At 37.3% G+C, this 7194-nt stretch overlaps 1 protein-coding gene across 1 annotated transcript in view; it reads right to left on the bottom strand.

Moving 5' to 3' along the window:
• Nucleotides 1–1899: 1899 nt before the first annotated feature.
• NHLRC3 (NHL repeat containing 3) overlaps nt 1900–7194 on the bottom strand; it is a 39504-nt gene continuing 34209 nt past the window's right edge. Inside the window, exon 8 of the mRNA XM_019524338.1 lies at nt 1900–2140. The gene's annotated coding sequence lies outside the window, so the exon portion shown is untranslated. The remainder of the gene's footprint in view (nt 2141–7194) is intronic.

The raw sequence follows: 7194 nt of genomic DNA, 5'->3' as shown, positions 1-7194 counted from the left end.
AGAAACCAATATCCTCTGGCCAGTTTTTGTGCTTTGTTCCACCTCCTCCTGCCAGCAGGTCTCACTTCCTTACTTAGTCAAAAAGCCAACAGTTAACTCACTCAGAGCAGCAATTGCTGGGGCTGAAGTCATTCTGGCATGGATGCCAAAACATAGGAAGCAGACCAGTACTGGTGATGCGCATGAGTGTTGACAATTATTTCACAATATAAGTTTATTTTAAAATAATCTTATGATCTCAGTAAAACTGTCATTGCCATATTAGATGGAGCATCCTGGACTGCAATGATACTGAAAAGGCATTAGGGGTGGTGGTAGATAGCCAGTTAAACATGAGTTCCTGGGGTGATGCTACATGTAAGGGGGCAAACACAATCCTTGGAGGTATAATCAGAGCTGTAAATGAAGTGGAATTTTGTATACAGCATTAATGAGACCACTGTTGGAGTACTGTATCCATTTCTGGTATCTACATTGTAAAAAGTATACTGAAAAACTGAACAGGGCTATAAAAGAGCTACAAGAATTATTTGGAGCCTGAAAAACCATTTGTATCATGAGAGTCATAAAATAGCTCAATAAATTTAGCTTATCCAAGGGACGATTAAGACACGACTTGACCAAGCCTGCAAGTACTTCCAAGAAAATAGATTTCTAATAGCAGAAAAAGGCAAAATAGTAGTAGAAGGTAAAGGCAGACAAATTCAGACTAGAAATAAAAAATAAATTCTTAATAGTGAGGGCAATTAAACTGTAGAACAACTTCCCTAAGGAGGTAGTAGTTTTTCAATACCTGAAGTCTTAAAACAAATCTGGATGTCAGTTTACTAACTGAGATTATCTGGCTCACATTATGCAGGTTTCCTTTAGTTTCAAAGCTATGGTCCTGAGACTGATGTTACTTGGCCTTCTGCACTGTAACTGTGTTCTAGGCATGAACAAATGCATTACAACAATTATTTCAAATCGCCTAAAAGCAACAGCATTTTGAAGAGGTGATGTTCTATGCACAGTAGTACTATAGATTTCAGGTATTTTCAACGACTTGCCATGGAAGTATTGATGCACCTCATCTTATCTGTAATGTATTTTTGCTGGTAAGTAGTGTTGCTAAGGTAAAGCCAGATTATGCCAAGCTTACTCCTACTATGTCATAGAGACTACTCTGTGGAATAGTGGTGGTAGAATGAAGAATAATAAATCACACCCAACAAGATAGTTCTGATCTAACTTAAAGCTCGCCTACAGAGGGAAATCTTTTGGTATAATTATATAGCTACAGTTAATACTTGTATAATAGCTCATATGGATCTATAATAGCTCATATGGACACTTATTTGGAATAACAATTATCTATTTTGGTTCAATTTGTATCACTTCCAAAATGACAAATGAGAGTAATGTTAAAATCAGTGGCATAGGGAAGAGATCAGTTCAGACATCTGGCAGCCTCTGTAGACTGATTTACTTGAAAAGATCCTTTTCAACTAGGAAATGTAATGGAAACAAATAAAGGTAGCCATAAATCTTGTAAAAACACAGTGAAATAACTAATACTATTACCTACTTAAGTTGCAGACAATCTATTTTGATAAGAGGTAAATAAAGAACAATTGAGTTTTGTTGTCGACTTAGTCTAAATATTCAGAAGTGAGCTGATGTTTGCATTTGCTTGTGCATTGTTAAGTTGAAAATACCAGTCATCAGTAACAGAATTTTGGTGCCCTCTTGCGTTTCAAAAAAGGAATTTCAGCACATGCCAAAGCTTACCACCTCGTCAACATTAGTACTTCCACTTATGAATACTCAGTAAGAAATCAAATAAGAGAATGGAATCACTTTAAAAAAAAACAGTATTTCTACCCACTTTGTTGTTCCACAGTACTAAGCACATATACTGCCTAATATGGGCCATAGTTATAACAAATTATCATACAGGCAATAGCTCAATGTCTTTTTATTTTTAAGCCAACTTTAATAAACTATCTTGGGCGAGTGGTTAGTGGAGTGATCAAAAGGCTTTTGCCTGGATGGCATCACACATCTTACCACAAGGAAAGCTTGCAAAACCATTCACATCTTAGCTGTGAAAATATCCAGAGGCAAATTGGAGACAGGAAATTAGGATGAGATCTTCTTTCTGAAACAATTTTGATGAATGTTTGTAAATAATGTAACTTCTAGAATTGATACATATTGCATTTCCTCCCTAAAAATCCTTTTTGACCTTCAACCTCAGGTCAGGAAAGCTAGCCCAAGTTTGTTATGGTTCCCACTGCTCTAAATAAATTTTGGATGTGTTTTGAGAAATTCTAGGACGCAGTGTGCTCACAGGAGGATGCCAGACAGTTGACCACTTCACCTGAATTATATTTTAACTAGCAGTTCAAAGCAAACCTCAGGGAGAAGTGAATCACATCAAGCAAAAAAAGTTTGTAAGTAACCAGTAAAAGCTGAGACCATAAAACTTTAAACAGCTCAAGTACACATGCTTCTTTACTAATAAACACGGGTATTTTGTATACATTTGTTTCCATCATGTCAGAGCCAGATAGACACATGCTACAAAATAAAGTGAGCCAACAGGATAGGCTGTTGTACAGTACTAGCTAATGCCATGTTGGAATGCTAAAACAAAGTTAAAAACAGTTCATTTAATAGCCATAGAAACATGGATTTCACAGTGCTTTGTAGGCAACATGGTTCAAAGCATCTAAAATGTTGTCTAGTGCAAGTGTTTATAAGTTATCAGTGAGTGTGCACATAAAGAGGGTAGTCTCACAACATTCATGCAATCACTCAGAAGTCGTCTTCCCACAGGGAGCCTGCCAGGGCTTCTCTGCATTGTTTAGCTTGTGAATGCACCCTAGATTTTCCATAGGGTAAGCAAATACTTGCATGAGCTTGTCTGTTCTTTCCATGAATGCTGAAAATTTTTCATGAAAATGTTTAGAATTTTCTACTATGATACAGTTTTTGTACTTGCTCTTCTACTGGCTTTCAATAAACCCTGGCTAGAAACTAAACAAATAAAGCCTATGACAACTATGGTTGTGTTTTCCTAAGCCATCCAAGAAGACACTAGAAGCAGAAATGCCTCAATTCCATTTTGCTATTCATCTGGTACACACAAGACAGTCCATTGTGACCTTCAATTTTGTTATAACTGGTCAAAAAAATCAGAATTTTGCTTGAGTTGCACAGCACATTGGGTTAGCATAGTTAAGGCACACTAGCTTTTATAGCCAATGGCTAGTAGGTCTGGCTAGTATGCCTGCCCACTTTTGGCTTCCCAGCCTTAGCCTATCTACAGATGGGTCAACTGACAGACCTTCAACATGAGCACAGAGCGAGGTCCTTGACTCATGCCATTTGGGACCACAGCAGAAGGCTGTAAATATTCTACCAAAATGCCTTGGCACTGCTATTGGGTAGCAGACAAGAAATAAATTTTACTTAACCCAGCAACAATGTTAATAATACTCTGTTAAAGGCACAAACAAGTTATTCTTGATTTTAAAACAACAATAGATGCATTAAAAACATCTCTCTGACAAACCGATAGATTTCAAGGATTTTACATCATCATATTGTGCTGCCTGACCTCCCCTACTTTGTGCTTACCAGCACCCCCATTACATCACAGGCAATACAGGACTAAATTTAATCCATTTACTCTTGTATGGAGCCCAATTACTTTCAGGAGCATGTGCAAGGTATCTGGCTTCAATCTGAAGATCTAAAAAATATAAATAAAATGAAGAATTTGCCTGTTCCTTGTAATTTCTTTCAGTGATCTAATCATTCTTAAACATTAAAAAATTGCGCTTTTTTTACCAATTTGTAGCTTCAATCTCCTGTTGTTTTATCTTTTCTCCTTCTAGATTAAATGATAATTTTCCATATATATTGATACTGGTTCACCATAAGCAAATCATTTCTTGATTTTTTTTTTAACTAAATAGATATTGCTTTATAAGTCTCTTGTTAACTTTGTATTTGAAAACATAAGCAGTAGTTTAATGATGTAAAAAGAATTAGTATAGTTGAAAATGATTTATACAAATTTCATATGAAGGTTTACTAAGAATTAATTAAGTTGCATTACTCAAACAAAAATATCTGGCAAAGTATAAAAGATTTATGTATCCCTTTCTAATGCAGAAATTTGTAGCAATAGAGAGACCACAAGAGTAATGAGGCATGAAATGAAAAAGGACACAGAATTCTAGATTCCATGTAAATAATTTTAATTCATTGACTCAATTAGGCAAAAGTTACTTAAAAACATTTTTTTCCTACAAAACATGATTTAAGACCTGAAGTTCAAGTTTTCCCCATTACAGACCCTGTCATTATCAAGGTACAGAAAGAAGCAGAGCTTCCAAATTAAGCCACACGGTTCCACATAGTAAATCATGGATTCATATTTTAACAAGTTATGCTAAAAATCTGCAACACTTTACGAAATCACCTTCAAAATTATGTGAATTGAAATTAGGATGGTGTGGCAAGCCAATGGATGGATCAGTAACCTCTTTTGCTGGGTCACAGGTGCAGAGGCGAAAAGGAGTTTGCATCATCCTAATCATTTCTAATGTGGACAGATGCCTATAAACAGACATATTTTTGGCACTGCTAACCACTGCTGCATGAGAGGCCTATGACTAGAATAGCAGCACATTCTACCAAACTGGATTTATCCTTCATTTTGATTAAAAATGAAGTTGCTATATGATGCTTTCTGTAGTTTATATGTGTATAAGGAAAGACCAAATGAAGCATCACACAACAATATTACTTGAAACCTGTTAATAACTTATACAGTACCCAAAAGTGCATTACAGTCTTTCACCCACTCCCTGCCGAACACCTGCCTAGAAACACACACACACTGTTCCTTTTCCAAAGAGCTTATAATGTAGTTTCAGGGTGAACAAACAATAAGGAAGGGTTTGGCTAAGGACAGATAAAGATTTAGCCATGAGACCTGATGGCTTAATGAAAGGCTTTGTGTAATGGTTTTTAAAGTAACCACTGACTCACTTTTTCTGGGCAGCACCGTCAGATACAGAAGGAGACCTCTAGATTACCTGAATCAACAATTAATCTTGCTGAAATCTGGACATCTGCCTCCAGAGCAGAAGTACAATTCATTTTACATCCATTTGGTCAAAAATGATCAATAAAGAATAGTGACTCTGAGGAACAAATCTCAAATCCTTTTAATTACATGTCTTACTCTGAGAAACAGAAGCAACTTTAAGCTAAGAAGAAGTTTTGCTAACTAGTCAGATGCCACAGAAAGTTCTGCTGTTCCTCCAGGAAAGGAACACATTGAGCAGTCATTTACTAGATGAACAACTGTTTACATTTTGTCACATTCATGCAACAGAGTTTATTTAAGCTGCTACCTGTGCACAAGGTATGTGTAGTTGTTGTGTGATGTCCTTCTGCAATGACTGATGCATTGCTTCTATGGGAGGGGGAACAGGAAGGAGAGAAACAAACCAAGAAAAAAAAAATCACTAAGGGCACGCCCATATGAGTGCATGTGTATGGTCTGTACTGCATGCAGTTTGCAGTGCCACATGTGCTACTGTTTGTGGCACTGCAAATTTGCAGCATGGTGCCAAAATTTGATACCAGGTACTCTCAGTATCAGAAAAACACACTGCAAAAAAAAAGTGATGTGGCTCACGCTCCAGAAGCATGCGCTACTAGACACAGAGGCTCAGTCTTCCAGGGAGACACTCTGGCTGCCAGCCAGAGCACTTACACTGCTTTAGGTGTCCCTTGGCTCCTCCAGCAAGCTGGGAGCTGGGAAGAGCGGAGAAACAGCAGTTTCCCCGAAGCACGGCATTTTGCCCCATGCCAAACCCCATGTGCAGGGGCATACGCAGTGGCAAGAGGCAGCAGCAAAAATTTGTGCCGCTGCTATTTTTGCTGTGGCAAATGGACACCCCTGCATGTGTGGATGTACTCTATCAGTGTTTTCTGTCTTCTATGTCTCCCTATCACTTTAACCACATTTACAAGGGTGAAGAGGCAACATGCTAATTAGCACAAAAACTAGTGCTAACCACCTAGTAAACAGACAACACTCCTGAACAGCACCTTCTGTTTGAGAACTTGAACATCTCAAAAGTACAAACAGAATTTCAATTTTTGTATCACTTGTAAAGCACCTGCCAGAACACTGTCTTTTTCAGCATGACTGAAAACCCTGCTTTGTTTCTTTGGGACCAGACACTCCTAAAGAAATAACTAGACAGGGGAAAGGAGATTTGATGTTTCACTAATCTATTACAAACTGCAGCAGTTGTATTTTCCATAAGGATTGGGACCAGCAGGAAGGAAAGGTCTTCCAGATTAAAGTGAATGCAACTTATTCAGTTTTAGTAGATTTGATATTGAAATAATCATTATTACAATTGACTATGAGTACATACATGACACGGGATGTTTATTAGAATAATTTTACTTTCTATGTTCCTTTATGGGAGGAAATGGAATGACTTATCTTGCCTCTCGATCTCTTGAAATAGATGAGGCATGAAGACAGAGGATGTGTCCAGATTCTCAAAGATGGACCCAATTATTCACCTGGGCAAGTCATTCTTGCCTAAGTTGCAATACATCAAAAGAACCTGAGCTCTCTTTGCATCTTCTCTGTTAAAAAGAGTGCGAATCACAAGATTGTACAGCATGAAATAAAAAGCCAATCATTGTGGACTGGGCATGGAAGAAAGATCCTAGTACAAGTCTGTAGCTGGAGAAGCAGATAATTGCTTGTCCAATTCAAACCCAAATTGTATTCAGAGAAAGAACTAAAAAGACCAAAGAGTCTGGAAAAAGCTATAGAAAACTACAAGCTCTATATTATGAGAAACTACCTACTGATATGTTAACAGAAGTTCCTCAAAAAAAGTAGAAAAAAATGACTCAAGATTGAGACAACCATCAATGAAAATCTGAAGACAGAATAAAGACAGACAGTTCACTAAAAAGAAAGATCCAGAGTCCAGAATAGGTAAAAATTCAGACATGTCTGAATTTCAACAACATGAGAATAACAAAAAATCATTATAAGCCTCAAGCGTCTAATGCTGGGTAAAAGTCTCTTAGAAAATCCTGGATATGTGTATCAGGAAACTCAAGTTGTTGAACACACTGAAGTTTACCTGTCAGGCC

This window comes from Gavialis gangeticus, unplaced genomic scaffold, assembly GCF_001723915.1.
Source record: "Gavialis gangeticus isolate Ggan-Ray unplaced genomic scaffold, GavGan_comp1, whole genome shotgun sequence".
NCBI classification, from domain to species: Eukaryota; Metazoa; Chordata; order Crocodylia; family Gavialidae; genus Gavialis; species Gavialis gangeticus.
The sequence above is the reverse complement of the archived record's forward strand: the minus strand, read 5'-3'. Positions and strand labels throughout refer to the sequence as shown.